The 17049-nt window shown below is 40.1% G+C and overlaps 1 protein-coding gene across 1 annotated transcript in view; it reads right to left on the bottom strand.

Annotated features, from left to right (window-relative positions):
* The window catches only part of JMJD1C (jumonji domain containing 1C), a 56668-nt gene extending 40352 nt beyond the window's left edge, over window positions 1-16316 (bottom strand). Inside the window, exon 1 of the mRNA XM_010018407.1 lies at window positions 16209-16316. The gene's annotated coding sequence lies outside the window, so the exon portion shown is untranslated. The remainder of the gene's footprint in view (window positions 1-16208) is intronic.
* Window positions 16317-17049: the final 733 nt, after the last annotated feature.

The raw sequence follows: 17049 nt of genomic DNA, 5'->3' as shown, positions 1-17049 counted from the left end.
GAGCGGTTCTCCACATACAAAATGTAAAATGTTTTATCAGTACTGCAGCTGAGATCAAGCAATTTCTTTCCTTGATCTCCAACAAGTTCCTTGATGTTTCACAATTACTATGAAGAGCTCCAGCCACAGAATACAAAGACACAAGCAACAGAGGGAATGGTGCACTGCTTGCAGGCTCTCAAATGACATGAGCAATTTCTCTGTTCATCTGGATGAGCTTATTCCTGCTAACCAACTGATCACAGGACATCTATTTCAGATTCAGAATTCACTTCCTGACACTTGAATATTTGCTGTGCTCCATTATGGAGAATGGATCAATGCTTCAGTTATTAGAGAAAATTGCTCTCTCGCCTTATGCTTTTGAAAATGATATGGCCTCGGAATCAAAAGGAATGGCCAACATTATCTTTTTAATACGTGTAAAGTACAACAAAGTAGAAGTAACGGGAAAGATCAGCAAGACCTCTATCACCAGGTTACAAACAACAACCACATAAGTATGTTGCTAGCATCATCAGAGGCACATGAGGGTCAACACTACAACTTATTCCAAGATGGCAGACTAGCAATGAAGCGATCTAAAACGGGTATTAGCTGTTCTATTTTCCTGTGCAAATCTATTTTTGCATCAATCCTACATACAGAACCAACAACACCAGTGGAAAGAGAGAATGATTTGCCAGGGAACCCAACAGACCCAGGCAGTGGAGCTGTGTGATGTTCATTCATCTGTCCTTCTTTTCCACCCTCTTTCACAGCAGCTGTATGAGATTTCTGTACCAAAAATTTCCCCTCTCAGATCCACAAGCATTAGATCTAAGCAACAGACTGAAGCACTGCAACAGTGGTAGTCTGGCTGACTTAAAAATGCAGTTAACATGCAGATCTTGTACATTTCGAGTAATTCCTCAAGTCCCAGCTAAGAAAATTTGTATTTTCATTTTAAGACTAGACATATCAATTAGGTACTATAGAGTCAGACCTATTATTCTTAAATTTACTCAAAGACGAGCTACAAAAAGGCACAAGTGAAGTCAAAGATCCAACACACAAACTGCACGCTGTTATGACTGTGATTATGTAAAGGATATCAAAGATATTAGGGTTTTCTAAATAAACACATGAAATACAACATTTACCATCAATCGCTGTAAAAAAAAAAACAAAACCAACAAAAAAGTATTCTGCTTCTAGACATAAACATGTAATACATAGCTCAATAGAAATCAGTACAGCAAAGCAAATTGTAACTGACATCTCAAGCTCAGTATCAAGATACCAAAACCACCCACAGGTTCCTGAACTCTCAGAAACTGTTCTTTTGTGTACATATTACATATATCTATGAAAAAATGTGTGTGCCATGACTGACCCTTTTCCGCTATTAATCTTAAATCCGAACATCTAAAATCCAGGAAATTAATTGCATAATGTATTAAACTATAAAGGTAATGGCCTTTCGCACACTGGTTTAGCACACACCTGGCAAAAATTCTGGCAAAAACAGGGAGACGAGGTAACAAGCAAGGGTGATGACTCGCAGTCTCTCCCGTTTTAGCACTGAAAACAGACGCCTGCAAAGCCCAGGCTTTTCCCTTACCCTGTGTTTATATTGCTCAAGAAACAACTCTGTCTACAGATTTGAACCCTGACAACTAGGCTTTCTCCTTCTAGGTCAAAGTAGCAAGATTGGCAGACTAACACAGAAGATTTAAATGCCCTGCAGGATTTCCCTCTAGTCTTTTCCTCATTTGAAAGTAGTTTTACTCACAAAAGTAGAGCACAGTACCCTCTCCTAGACTAGTTTTTCCACCAGTCCTGGAATACCTCTTTCAGGAGGATGTTAATGCTGGTTCGAAATCCTTATGAAATGCAAATCGGAATGCAAATAAACGAGACTGCAATTTTCTTCTTCAAATCTACTGTAGGAAGCTCTTACCATACTTCATATGGCAGTGCCCCTTGCTCCACAAATGACTATATGCAACAGTGGGAAAAAGACAAAAGGAATATGGGCTAGAAAGATATGGTCAAGATAATCCTTCCTGCCCTTCTGGAAGACAGTCACATGAAATAATGAGACTATCAAAAGCTTACCAACAATGTCAAGTTTTTTTAGATCTTTGTGCTACTCTTCCTTCACTACAGACCAAAAAAGGAATTGAAGTAGATTTTCTGTTTAATTACCAAAACAATACTTGAGTCAGGTACATGTCTCTCTAGGTGGTAATTCCCACCTGCTGGGGACTTACTCAACACCTAGGAATTCCTAACAAGGACAAAGAATGAATTTTTTTCCAAATAATTAAGTGATCCAGTGTTTTATAAGGGTATCTGTTCTTTCTTCTGGTGCAAAATGATAGAGCAGGTTGGAAAGTATAGACCATACCATTAGGTTAAGGTACCACGCTGCTCTAATGAGAAAGTGATCTTTGTTCAGAAGTGTTTTCAGAGAGCTCATTAGGACAAACATAATTTATCATTCAAAGCCACAGCTGAACAAGTGCAGATCACTTATAATACTTTGAAATTCCTTGGAATTTTAAAGACAGCACCCACAGAAAAACAAGTCAAAATCCAAATACATACAGAGTTCTCCTAGTCAAGCCCCATGTGCTAACAAAATACTGTCCATGATGCTAAGAGGCATCCTTGGATGAGCCAAACCTGCATGTTGCCCGAAGACCATACAAAGAGCCTTCTGAAAGGCTGAAATGACCACAAGCTCCTTTTCCATTTTGGGCAGCTGGGCATGCCTGTGAAGGGAATGCGTGCAAATTTCCACAGCTCTCTACCTTCCTAACAACACTTGAACTAATGAAACAAGTTGTTTCCCCAGAATTTTACAATACTTCTCCAAGTCATTCTTCACAAACTTGAGAGGTAGCGACTTCATTAAATCAGAAGATGAAACCCTGGAGCACAGAACTACAACTAAGAAGTGGATTCAAGCAGCCGCTCCTATACCCCATCACCCAGCCTGCATGCTGCTTATAGGAGGGTGCAGAAACTCCAGTCAGCTGTCAACTTTCCATTTTCAGTGAAGAAGAACCGACAATATGCATTCCAGGAAAACCAGTCCTGGAAAAAGAGTGGCTTTTGGCACTACCAAGGCTTAAATCAGAGCCTGGAAGACCAAGCTTCCACATACCACATGCCATACATGAGGAACCTGCAAGCATTTATTTGGGAAAGTGCCCTCCTTGGCCATGGTGTCTCTGCATTTGGCTTCAATGCATCAAGGACATCTTTTTAATATCAGTAGGAACTCATTTCAGCTAGTGTTTTACAGGGAAAGACTAAGCAGATTTTGCAGTCCTCGCAAAGGTCAACACCACATTAGTCCTCACCATCTGTGGCTTAATTAACTATAGCTTCCTCTGGCTGCTTAGAGGTTTTCTGAAAATTTAGGACATAAATTAAATGAAAACTAGTACATAACTGACTTGAGAGTCTTGTTTACAGTATTTACATAGCATGCGCTGCACAGAGAAATAAGCATTTTGTTAGTACTTTAATGGTAGAGGGACCACATTTAAATTAAAACAGTGCAAATGAAAATTTCAGAGATCAATGTACCAAAAGCTTGAACCTTCAATTTTCTTCTTGTTTCATGAGTATTTTGAAATCAGTTTCTATAAAAGACTAAGAGAGCCCCCTTTTCCTGCTTTTTTTGTTCCACCAAATCATTTTTACAACTGCATGGAACTCCAGCTGCATAGAAATTAAATTTCAAATTCCACTCTGAAAAACAAGGAACAAGGTAAGTCAACACATGCCAACTGATTGTCACAACAGTCTTCAGAGAACAGAGGCAGCAGAAAGTATTTGTTTTGAAAACTAGACTGCTCAGAATTTACACTAGACCTCTAATGCCATCATTCAGAAGACTACTTGCTCCCACTAAAAAAAAAAAATTAAATACCTTACCTGCACCCAGCCTCAAACACATAAATGATTATTTTTACTCTCACTTAAAAGGTCAGTATAATTTTCTCCTTATTTTCATTCCTTGATAACTAACCATCCATTTCTTTTTTCTTCCTCTTTTCTCTTTCACTGATTGTGTTACCTGACATATCTGATTGTATCACTGATCTGTAATCTCTTTCACTGATGATACCTTTTCAACAAACCTTCAATCTTAATATTGGCCTGCCTGACATCGGAATGAGTAGGGGAAAAAAACCCAAAACAATGCATGAAACAGAACAGTGACATAAGATCTGGATAGGCAGAATACCAAAGATCTTAGCAAGAACATCACCTATTAATTGATAGTGTATCTCTGCCATGCTACAACACTTTTTTCCAGTGGCAAAAGATGAGAATCTAACTAAACCACAGAAAAATTGTCAGCAACTGACACCCCCAAAAGTATTAATGGGCACGTACTGCCAATGCCACAGAGACCACATCAAAACCCTACAGGCAAATCACCAAATTTAGCCAAGACTAAAATATACAGATCTTCTATTGCTTCAAAGACACATACACATGCATAAACCACTGACAAACAGCATATTTCTTACTCCTTTCTGACAAGTGAAAGGCTACCCCAGCTGCCATGCCACTGCAGCTGGTGGGGCAGGAGGTCAGCGAGGCACTGAAGGCTGTGGGGCTGTGCAACTCCACAGAAGCCAGCAGAGAAACGCTTTTCCAGAGGGGACTGCTCCAGGCCAAACAGTGACCCAACCCACAATGTGCCCCTGCAACTGTGCAACCTCTCTCCCGCCCCAGGCTTCTCATGAAAGGCAACATCAGCGAGAAATACTGTGGCTACAGGAGGCTAGAAAGTTTTTTGGGAGATCCTAACTTCCCAGGTTACCTTAAACAGCTTTGTCTGAGCTGAGAGAAGAGGCTTAGGCTTACCAGGCGACGCTAGCGCTTTCTGTGTAAACCCAACCCACACTTGACCTATTTTCTGCTGTTCTGAGCGCACAGTCACAATTTACCTCATTCAAACCCGGCAGCTGCTGGGCTACATCTGAACCAGTTAAGTCAAGCTTGAAGGCACAACCCTGACCCCTAAACCAGAAACAAAGTCGAGCTGAGGTCAGCCCTGCTCACACGTGCGCAGAGGCACGCCACACAGGGAAAAGCAGGGACGGGCAGGGACGCTCTCCCTAGGCATAGAGGCCAAGCAAGACAACAGGGATAATGAATCCCTTCCCAGCAAGGGGTCTGAATGCATTGTTCTGACAAGGACAAATGTTTATAGATATATTTTGGACTATAAACTTAAGATTAAGGGTTATTTTCAGTGTGTGGCAGTACCAACTGTTTCTGTAAGTAGAAAGGTATAACCACAGGGGAGAAAAAATGAAGACTAAAAATTTAGTCATTTTCCAACTGTCAGTAAGCTTAACATCTCACAGGAAAAACTATCAACAATTTGTATTTTGTTCCCCACTCTTTCCTATGCCTAATACTTCTCACACACTCCTATTTCCTTCCTTATTTCACCTGTTCAACAATTAAGGAGTTGACACTGATTTTAAAGTTTTAATTTAATTATCATGTTTGAGAATCAGGTAAGCAGAGCTGCATACGATTCTCCAAGTCATGATCTGGGGCTTGAAGAAGCATCACTGCACAGGTTAGTTCAGTTCTGTGGAAGAACAACTCACACCCCTAAGAATAGGGCTGTGAGTTACTTCAATTTAAAATACTAAAGGTTATCCTACGGAAAACATATTAAAGTTAGAAACATAAATATACAGGGGAAAAAACCCTGTCTTGTGGTCTAATATTCTCCCTGATTTCAACTCACAAACACAAAAACGGAGCTATTTCCCTTCCTGTAAGACTAGCAATGTCTCGGGTGAAATTGGCATGCTGGAAAACTTGCTTTTCACAAGTCACCTCACCATTCCTGTATCTGTAAATGAGAATCTAGTATGGAAAGACAGAAGGGAAACAAGAGCAGCATACAGAATGAGCATGCAGCAGGGAAGCAAGCAGCCACAAATGGACAAGCAAAACCAAGCCTGGGCCAGGCAGACATTGTCACAAAACAATCTTTTTAAAACCTGCTCTGCTGACTTCTACGATAATTTTGCATTTAAAAATAGAGATAAAATATATATATATATATGACCCTTATGGGTTATGTCACCCTCTCTTCAAGCAGCTGGGACAATCTGAGTGAGAAAAGCAAAATCTCTTGGAGTGTCAAACATACCTTTTAGCATCTGATCTAAGGACTTCTCCGAACAAGCAGCTCCTACGGACAAACCTAGTGGGCTCTCAGTTTCCACTGGAGAGCACTGTGGTGACCATTTGTACTACTTACATTCTCCATATGCAAACGAATGAAAGTCAAGTGAATAGCACTGCTCCATGTCCACCTCCCTCATTTTGATGACACAGCCATACATTTGCTTTTCTTTTGTTTTCCACCGTATCCCATTTCCTTCCCCTTCCTCACTGCAGGCTCCTTACCTTTATCACCACCATCTCAGCAATATGCAACTTTGTCCTAATTTTGCATTTTGTTTTATCTAGTCCTAGGAGAAACAGGAAGGAGTACAGGCCCTACCCCACTCAGTCAGTACTTCCAAGTCATATGGTGATACTGGAAAAAGCCTTTGAGTCACTTACCAAGCAACATAATGCCACTATGGGAAAAAGAAACCTCAAAGTGCAGACATTTCCCTGAAGCAAGCAATTAGCAGAGTGAATTTGATGCTAACAAGGAGAGTAGTAGCTCAGTAGATTGGAGAAAAATCTTTTAAACTGAGACCCAGACACCCTGTGAATTGTGAACAGCTTTCAGAAGGTATCTAATGACTCCCCAGAACACAGCAGCTGAAGGACACGCTGAATGGATGGAGGTGACTTTAAGCAAAAAAAAAAAAAAAAAAAGTACATTCCGTTGGTTACCAGTTGTCTGTACTAGTGTGCTGCTAGAAAGGCAGTCGAGTGCCCCCAGAAGTCACGCCAAGAAATCAGTTCTTGCTCAAAGACTGATCATTTTACAGAAGACCCATTCTCCTTTCATCAGCGACAGCAGAAATTACTTGCAGCAGCTTCAACTAGCAGAGCTGGAAAGCTGTTCACCGCCACCACAAAAAAATGTCAGACCGGATAGTTCATCTCTTACCTCATTGTAGTTACCTCCATCAACTCTTTTATCAGTTGCATTACTCAGCAACAGTGTTCTTTGACAAGGCTACTGATAACTAAGAGCTTACTGTATTTAAGACTAAAGGTCTCTCAATTCAAATCTGCAGAAGAAAATTGTAAACCACTATCCAATACATGGCAGACTGACAACAGCTCCTAGAATCAACACCACCTCTTAGAAATGTGCATCACAGTATCTCACTCTTGTGAATGACTCTCTGCCCTGTAATCTGAACTACCACCAACTCAGATTACCAGCAGCCACGGAGCTACGCAGTCCCTTCTGCAAATATCCTCAACCCTATTTACCAAAGAGGAGCTCTGGGAACATAATACTTTGCAGCTCCTTTGTCCCTATAACTCATGAGGATTACAGGCAGAACACAAATCCTTCCCAACAATAAAAATATCTTAACCAGTTCTTTTGTCAAGAAGAAAGAATACATCAGATATCTTCAAAACATTCTTGAAAGCCAGCTTCAATGGAGTTTGGTCCACTTAATTACTATTACACTAATGGTTTATTTTCAAGTGGTTTTCCAGGGTTTGTTTGAAAACATGTTTCTTAGATTGTTGGCCCACATGCCAATAATATGAAAGTAGTTCAGAATAAACTATGTTTCTCTCATGGTTTAAACAAGTATCTGTTTTTGCACAGAACTTCTCAAAGTTAATTTCTAAATGGGATTTAAGGCAGTAGTGCACAGAAGCAATACATGTGGGCTGGAAAAACAATTAGCACATTTTTCTTGCACAATTTTCTTCAGAAGAATAAACTTCTGTCTTGGGGATACAGCGAAGAGCCCCTCCAACTGTCTGACTAGGCATACGACAGTGAGCCCATCACTGTGCAAATGTGGAAATGCTGCCTCTGCTCCAAGACAGTATCAGAAGCAATGCAGCCATTATTGTATGCTGCTTTTTTTTTTCCTGTTAAGAGTGCTGTTCTGACCTGCTGGAGCCATTTTAGGAATTTTCCCTATAAATAATAAGAGGTCTGACCAGCTGGGATGTATATCATATTTGGATTAACACCACAGTTCTCAACAACTCCAGAGAAAGCAGTGGCTGTGCCTTTTATAGAACAGATGAATAATGGTCTTGCGAAGAGGAAAGAAGCATTTGCTCATCAGGAAACAGGGACATTACAGTTGTTGCTGCAATAAGCTCCTTGGGGTAAACTTAGGAAAGTCATTCAGTGTTTAAAATTGACACTGTGCTCATCTATTCTGCAGTGTTTTTCAATCGATAAATCTACTAGCACACAGAAACAAAAAATTCCTACTGAAAACACAACTCAAGACTGAACTACATCACTTAGGGGTAGGGGGAGAAGCCTCAGCCTGTCAAGCACCATACATTAGCCACCAAGTCTTACGCATCCTGTATACCAAAGTGGCATAGAGTGGTGAAAAGATAGCAAAAAGGAAGAAAACATCCACACTGGGTAAAAACCCCAGCCTCTATGGCTGAAACATAATTTCTAAACTGCATTCTTAAAATTCACAACTAAAATCATAAAACACAGAATAATTTGTGAGATGCACAGAAATTACTGTGCACCAACCTCACTTGGTCAGTAAAAACACACTAAAATACTACTCCCTGTAATGCTGGCAGACATATACAAGAAGAGAGGGATACAAGGGAAAACCAGGAATAGTTTATTTGAATTCCATTCAAAAGACAGGAAATGTTTGCTAGATTGAAGGGGGAGGAGCAATATTTACAAATAATGGTAGTGAAAAAAACTTTAAGTATATTTAATTACGTAGTTTACTGCTAAAAAGAAATTAAGGTTGATCAGGAAATGCACTCTATATCAAGACCTCTATCTCAAAACACATACTGCACTTTTTATCAGTAATGTTATTCCAATGCCTAAGAAAACAGCAAGATTTCTACTTTTTTCTAATTCTAAAAAATTTAAGTTTGGATAAAATCACTTGAGTTTCTCCCCAGATGTTTGGCCTGGAAAAGGAATGCCATATACACACCTAGGAACCGCTACAGCTCTCAAACTCTAACTGTGTAGCTTGTTGGAGACTGTGGAGCAGTTCTCACTAAACACTAGATTACAAGTTAGTACTTCTATTAGGTGTAATTTCAAAAATATATTTTGTAGGAATAAGTTAAAGTAGCAGCCCTGAACAAAGCAATATTGTATCACAGGAAGGAACAAAAGCAAACAAACCCATGAGCACTTCATTAAACGAGCTATTGTGTCTATCATGTTAAGCTGAAGCTTGTTTCTGTTAAGAACACATTTCAATGAAACTCAGTTTCCCCCTCTACCTGAAAGGCAGGAAAGCCTACTCTTTTCCTGGATAAGCACTCCCATACAATGACTGTGGGGTTTTACCCTGGATGAATTGTCAGTTCAGTAATCCCAAGACTGTTTTTGAGAAGTACTAAGATACTTCAGTGAAAATGATTCAATCTTCACCTTCAAAGAAGAAACAAGTTTTGTTCCGTCTGTTTTGAATGCTGACTTATAAATTATTTATTTTAACACTACCTCCTACAGTAGAATTGTGGTCAAACCATTTAAATGACCATGATTTTCAAAAAGTTGCAGGAAGACTAAAGCAAGTTCCTCTACAACAGTGGAAGGAAACCTGTTGTCCTATGGATTTGACCTACCTCCACTGGACCTCACAACTCCTTCCCCTTCCTCCTCACCTACCTTCCCACAGCCTTCAGCAGTTCCACATGAACTCCCTCCTACTAGCTGGAAGAGCTACACTATTTGTGGCAACTATGTCACCCACCTGCTGACTGATGGCCTCCCCTCCATGCTGCTGATTTGCCTAAGGCTTGTCAGATCTGGAAGAACTCCACTCGTGCCTCAAACCTTGTGGAGAGATTCAAAAAAGTAACTAAAGCCTTTATTTCTTAAAAAAATCAAGGTAGAACGGAAAGGTACAATTTTATTCCACTTATTTTGAGAGTAAAGACAAAGTCCTCATGGATAGCAGCTCTTTCTCAAAGAGAGACACAAATACAGGCTTGGGAGAGATGATGTGCATCTCCCTCTGACTTTACAGAAGGAGCATGCCAATCCCTCCTCCCTCTCCATGAGCATTCCGATAAAACTCCTTCTGTCCCACAAGTGTAGCTGTGAGCAAGCACTGGTATGAGTCATCTGACCCACTTCTAGCTGGACGTAGCCTTTTGCTTCCCCTCATGCTGGAACCATACACGTAAACATAGATGTGTCGGTAACAGGCTGTTTAGACCATCACTCTTTATGACACTGCCAGAGAAGCCAGCTGGACTGCTTATGGGTGGTCCAGACACAAGAGACATGGGAAAGAACAGGCAGCTCTTAAATATGATTCCGAGAAGAGTTAAAGATGCAGAAAGTTGTGTGCGCCTCTGTCACCCGCGGAGGAAATGAAAGCGGGAGGGGAGCACAAGACGGCCACGGACACCAGCTGGCACTCACCAGGAGTTCCCGAGCTGCTTCTGTCAACCTCAAAGGGTGGGACCAACCCGAAAACTCCTGCCCACCCAATCACTGGAGGTAGAAGTTTATGGGAAAAGCAATTTTCAGCTGCAGTCACTATTTTTAAGCTTTAAGTTTAAAGTAAGAGAAGTCTGAACGATGACTGCACGTATGATTTTGGGGTGCTTAAAGTACAGCAGAAAAATAATATTTATCCCTGTTTCAAGATATTTATAAATATTTTTTATGGGCACATGTCACTACTACACAAGCCCTGCTACACAATCAGCTTGCTCTTCACGAGCAAACAAGTGATGAAGCCCAAAGGCATCCAGGCCTGAAATGCCCAATGTCTGCCCATAACAAACAGAAAATGGGAGTATCAGAGTTGGACAATGCTCTTTTCTCAAGCCTTACTTCATGGCATATAGAACTTGAATTTCTAATAGATCAAGTAAGATTAGCGTAGTATTAGATTGTTAATCTGAGGTAACTATTTCATGATCAGTGAGAAAGTTTATTATTATTACTTCGACAATCTTAAGGTGTGTTAGACATTTGACCTGTCAGATCTCAGACATGCAATGCATGTTTAGAAAGAGAGCAAAGTACACATGCTGCATTTAACACCTCCCACAGAGGATTTCTCAGTGCCCCATCTTTGCAAGTATCTTTGAAATCTGCAATCTTCAGCAAAGAGGTAGACGACAGACCTTACCATTCTGAAACACTAAAGCAGTCAGCCTTGTCTTTAAAAAGTTGTTCCAAAAGAGAATGTGAATAGAGAAGAACTGAGTGTGGTTTTGATCCATTCCTAGAGGGATTTTTATTTTTATTTTTTTAAAATCTAATATGCAGGAGGACTTTTTGAAGACTGCAGGCACCCTTCCACTTCCTTCCTCAAGTGGTTAAACACTCTCTTCACAGTTTCATGATTGTGAAGGAAAATTCGAATTCTTTGCCCTGTCTCAGTTGTGCACATTTGTTCCAGTGCTGTATGCTCACAAATCCTTTGGAATATATTATCACACACACATGAAATAATATGCATGTTATGTATTGTGTATGTATTTCCAAATATATAATCTATCATGCACCCTGGCCTGCCTGACCCAGAGACACAGCTGAAATTCACTGTCTGCTTGGGGAAAGCGGAGTCTTTCTGGGTCTTTCCATAAAGTGGAAATAAATACACTTTCCAGAAGTATTTTATAATGGAAAAACACAACATAAAACACTTTGTTATTCTTTATTTGCTTGTCTAAAATATAATGCAGTTGACTCCAGCTGCTTCAGCCAGTAACAGCAGAATCACATACTTCAGCCCAATAGTGCCCGTGACCGGTACTGACAATCACCACCCAGACAAAAACATCACACTGATGAGGTCACATGTACCATATGCTGAGCCTTAACGCTTTACATCCCCATCTATAGTCCTTCAAGTAAACTACAATGCTTTATCAAATTAAGGCATGATCAGTTTTGCTGCTGCTTAACTTACTACATGTATCGTAACAGACACAGAGCTCTCATAATAGTACAAGTAACTTGTTCTTACAGAAACCATTTCAGTTCTAATTATTTGATTTAGGTCACAGCTGTATTTGTGTAGGCTTACTGTAGCTTTGCTTAAAATATTTTATAACAGATGTATTTGAAAGTGTGTTCATTTTCAGTCTATAACAAGAGTCACTATAAACCCCATTACATTTGTCAATTTTTATTTACAAAATACGCATAATATATTGTGAATGCAAAGTAGAAAAATATTAAGGATTTGACTTACACATCCCATTTCAAGACTACATTTTCTACAGATACTAATCTGACATAGAAAACGCATGCTGTAAATTTTATGTCTATCATTTCCTGCAAAGGAACAGAATTTTCATTTCACTGCAAAGTACCATGGCAAATGTTCCTATCTCCTTTACCCTCAAGATCCTCTTGTCAGCGCCATAAAAAGAACTATATGACTAAACGGTCTGACCATCCCAGATTAATGAATGAGTCACTCTCAGTCACACACAAGTTCCATGGTGAGAATAACACCGGTCGTATCCTCTATGAAGCAAGAGAGATAAAAGCCACCGGAAACAAGTTGTAGACTGATGTTTCAGGTACCACACATAGAGGATCCAAGGAATTTTTACAGAGAAGGGCAGGACTCAAAGCAGTACACATGAAAGGGAAAAGTAAAATCAGGTAACATTTATCTGTAAAGAATAAACTTACTGACAAGTGTAATACTTGCTATAGAAAACCTTGTGATGAAAAATGGGAAAAGGCTCATACAGTGCGCAGCTCCCAACCCTACTTTTAATAACGATATTCATCTAGCTCTTGTGAAGGTTGTTGAATCTCTTAACAATTGAAACATGTTTGTTTATGCAAAGAGCAGATACGGCATGGGAATCCATGGTTCACGATTCTCCAGCAAGTCCTGCCAAAGTCTCTTTACTCTTGTTCTAGAAGAACCATTTCTGGTAACGACAGTAATTTAGTTCTTTGCCTATTCAAACTTTGTTTTTCCTGCCAAGACTAAAAGGATGCCAAGTGTGCCCTTTTCTTTGCCTTGAGCAGCTGTCACCTTTAAACGACAGCACCACCTAATTCATGAAGCCCTTTAGCCCAATAGTTATGCTAAACAGCACTTCGTTTTTTGATGAGAACTGATCTGAGCAGAATTCATACCAAATGCTCGTCTGCTGCTCATTACTAGTATTACAAGTATATGCAACAATGGAAAAATTACTCAGGAGTTAGGAATTGTATCTGAAGTGAAATTGAGTCTTCCCACACAGATTCAATCTTTCTTTGTTTTGGCAGAAAGGTACTGGACTTTTAGACACTAACAGCAAAATGCAGTTAAAAAAGTGTTTAGATCACCATGGTCTCTAAGGACTTCACATTGAAAATGTGCAGCCATGAGAGCTTACACCAAAAACTAAACACATTTAGAAACACTCAAAGTTAACTCATCTCTGCAAAGAATGGTTCCTTAGTTCTGTCTTCTGCTCTAGAGCAGGTTAGCTCTATTCCAGACCAAACAAGGGAGCAAAAAGAACATTTTTTTTTTCTTTTTAGAAAAGCAGATTTTCACAGGAAGTTTATAAAAAATTTATCTAGGACCTGTTATGTTGGCAAAGAAAAGGAAGACTTTCAAGAAAAAAAAGCTACACATAAAAACTACCTTACAGTAAGTGAGCGAAGGCTAGGAATGTGATTTCCAGCATTAACAAAAAATAACAAACAAAGCGAATGGAGACAATCCTCCCACTTCAGGCATCTTTCAGGAGAAAACAGTCTTAAAACGATCAGGTTAGTATTTCCATTTAACACACTGCCGGTACATAATTCAGTCAGCATGTTTAAGAAATTATTTCTGTTCTCTTAAGGACATTGCCACTCAGTAAAGCTCTTATCTGTACAACTAACTTGTAAAATTTTGCAATGAGAAACTGCTAGCCCTGGCAAAGACATGTCTACATAAGGTATTTCTAAAACTTCTTATAACCCTTCAAATAAAGAAATCTTTGCACTATTCGTCAGTGAGCTCAACTTTATTATGTTTCTACATTCAATATGTGAGCAGTATCCAGTTAAGATGCAAACTTTGGATGCCTTAGTACTTTAAAGGAATCTTTGTCAGCAACCTTCTAATGTTAAAACCAACAGACAATTCAGGTCTCTCTTGTCACCAAATTACTTTGATCAATACAGAACACTAGTTTCCATCTCAGGCTTTAATAAGTACTTGTTTGGTCTATGAGAGGGGGAAACAACCTGATCTCACACAAAGTTGCTCTCGACATCTCAAAAATGGAGGCCAAGAGTTAGGGAGACCAAGCTTATATCTGGAACTATTTTTCTTAAGCTACTGCTTTGTACCAGATTTTGGTCAACATCTCCTTTAAAACTGAAGTGCTAATGCTGTTAAAGTCTTATCTACTAAGATACCACAAGGCCAGCTGTTCACATGACACATTTTCAAAAATGACACCTTCAATTTGTAGGTGCCTCCCAAACTAAGGTGCTTCTATGTCTAATACTATATCAGTAAATACTCCTTGAAGTGAATGAAGGACCTAAAATGCATATAGCACAGCTACATTACTGCCATCCAGGTCTGGCAACAGGATTGTTTTACAAAAGGCAGTCCTTCTCATACATTCAATTTGTTTTACTCAGCTCATCTTGCAAGGAGCCAAAAGGAGATTGCCAAAAAGAGATTGATTACTGTTACTGGAATGAATGTTATCAGAGACATGATCTTGATAAATTTCAGGCAAAGGACAGACGCTAGCACAAGTATTTGCTTTGTAAAATGAATCTGGAAGATTGCAGCTGGACTCTGAGGGTGAATTTACACTTCACAGCTCAGCTGATTTAAGAGGTCGCTGCTGCCAAAGGAGGATATCCCACTCTGCGTTGCATCATCCTAACCCCCTCCCTAGAGGAAGCCACAGCACTTGCTGCACCCTGGGCTAATCCCGCTCAGCTCACTAACATCACAAGCCTTCTCCCACCTCCGTTTTTAAAAATCAAGGTTGTGCTGGTTTAAAGGCTGAAGACACTTAGTGTGGGGTCCAACAGTGGGAACTGTCCTTTGCAGTAGAGCCAAGCTGTTTGAGCACCTCGAGTCACAACATGTAACCTCACCCTGACAAAAAGCGTTGAACTTGTTTGGCTTCCCCACCACAGACACACAAGAGCACCAGCCCTTCCACAAACTGAACCTCCCTCTCCTTTCCCCAGGATTCTCTCTCAGTCGCTTCTCTTTTTCTAGCTCTATATTTGGTATTGAGAAAAAAAAAAAAAACATCTTCGTGAAGCAGAAGGGAAGAAGGGGTGTCAGGACAAAATTACATAGCATTTATTCAGGGCCATCTGTTATTCCAAGTCTCAAAGTACTATTTCTGTATCACCGCAGCACACCATCCAAGCCATAAGAAAGAATTTATGGCTATTCAAGTTGCAATCAGTTTCAGCACAAGTTGAAATGTATCAAATGCTTTTCTATTTGTAAGAGAAAAGATTTTTAAACCTCCTTCTGAAGAGGGGGGGGGAGGGAGGGAAATAATCTCTTGTTCTTTAAATACACACACTAATATATTAACATGTTTCTAATTAATGAAAAAGGCATTAACATAAAGGCTACTGGAAATTTTAGCATGTTTAGAAACAACAGCAAAAGGTCTTTTTTTTCCTTTGTAAAAATTTACATTTTCTCCTATTCCTTCTCAAAAAAACCCCCAGTAAGTCAGATACCACTGAATTACTGCAAAGACCTAGAAATGAAAGCCCAGCTTCAGAAGGGAGGATACTATCTTTCATCTGCTCTACAATTAATGGTACTGCTTAACCTTTAAAGGGGTCAGGTATTTTACTTAAAGGTGGCTCAATAACATCAGTCCCACAATAATCCTTGACATGATCAGATTCACGAGAATCAGGCATAGTATGGGATATCATCTTTCACAAAATGAGCAATAATCTCTGCCAATAATCAATAGGAAATTGTTCCCGTAACAGAACTTGACTGCAAAATGCACTTAAAAATAATAAATACATGGATTTTAACTAAGCTAAATGTAAAGTACTTATACAATAATGCATTTCTTACCTGATAGGGCTGAAAGGCACTATCTTCAGTTACAAAATCCAGCTGTTTGTCCACAAGGAATTCTACTGCAGTAATTGAATTGTACACACTTTTTCCAACCAAGGGCTTGAATGTCTATTGGGAAAAAAAAATAAAAATTAACCGATTAAAAAAAAAAAACACCAAAAAAACCAAACAACCAAAGCTCAGCACATCAAACCCTCAGGACTGTATAAACACTGACATAATTATTCCATCAAAAGAAGTTAAAACAGAATAACAATTAACTAATTATATAAGAAAGGAGGATTTGGGGTTTTGTCATTTTTCCTTTGTGCCGTTGGTGGAAAACCAACTAGAAAAGGGAACTTCACCATAGGTTTTCCTTTCCCTCATTGTGCTTGAGCAAGAGCATTTACCACAGAAGCTCCAAGTAGAGGAGCACGATTAGATCTTAAACATACAGCTCAGCACAGAGATCCTCTCTGCTTGCCTGCAGGACTAGCTAGCGCAGTGGTAATTACAGTAAGGACGCTGAAGTGGAAGCAGACTGCAGATGTGAAAACGCTCCCCCCCTTCCTGTTCTGAAATCGTTCACCTTGCCTGGAGTCACCCATCTCATTTCCCTACTCTCACTGCTGCTGCCGCCCCCGCTGCCGCGCCTCCCTGCAGCAACCGGCTGCTCCGGCGCAACCGCTCTGGAGGCGACAGCGCCCCGTCCAGGGGCTTTTGCAGCGGGGCCGGGAGGTTTCCTGCCAACATTCCAGTTGGCCAACTGGCCCCTCGCCGCCTCCCCAGCACGTGGGAGGAAGCAGGAAACCTCCCGGCCCTGCTGCAAAAGCCGGGCAGGGAGAAAGGGGAG

This window comes from Nestor notabilis, unplaced genomic scaffold (assembly GCF_000696875.1).
Source record: "Nestor notabilis isolate BGI_N333 unplaced genomic scaffold, ASM69687v1 scaffold32567, whole genome shotgun sequence".
Classification (NCBI taxonomy): domain Eukaryota; kingdom Metazoa; phylum Chordata; class Aves; order Psittaciformes; family Psittacidae; genus Nestor; species Nestor notabilis.
Note: the sequence above shows the minus strand (reverse complement) of the source record. Positions and strands in the feature narration are given on the sequence as shown.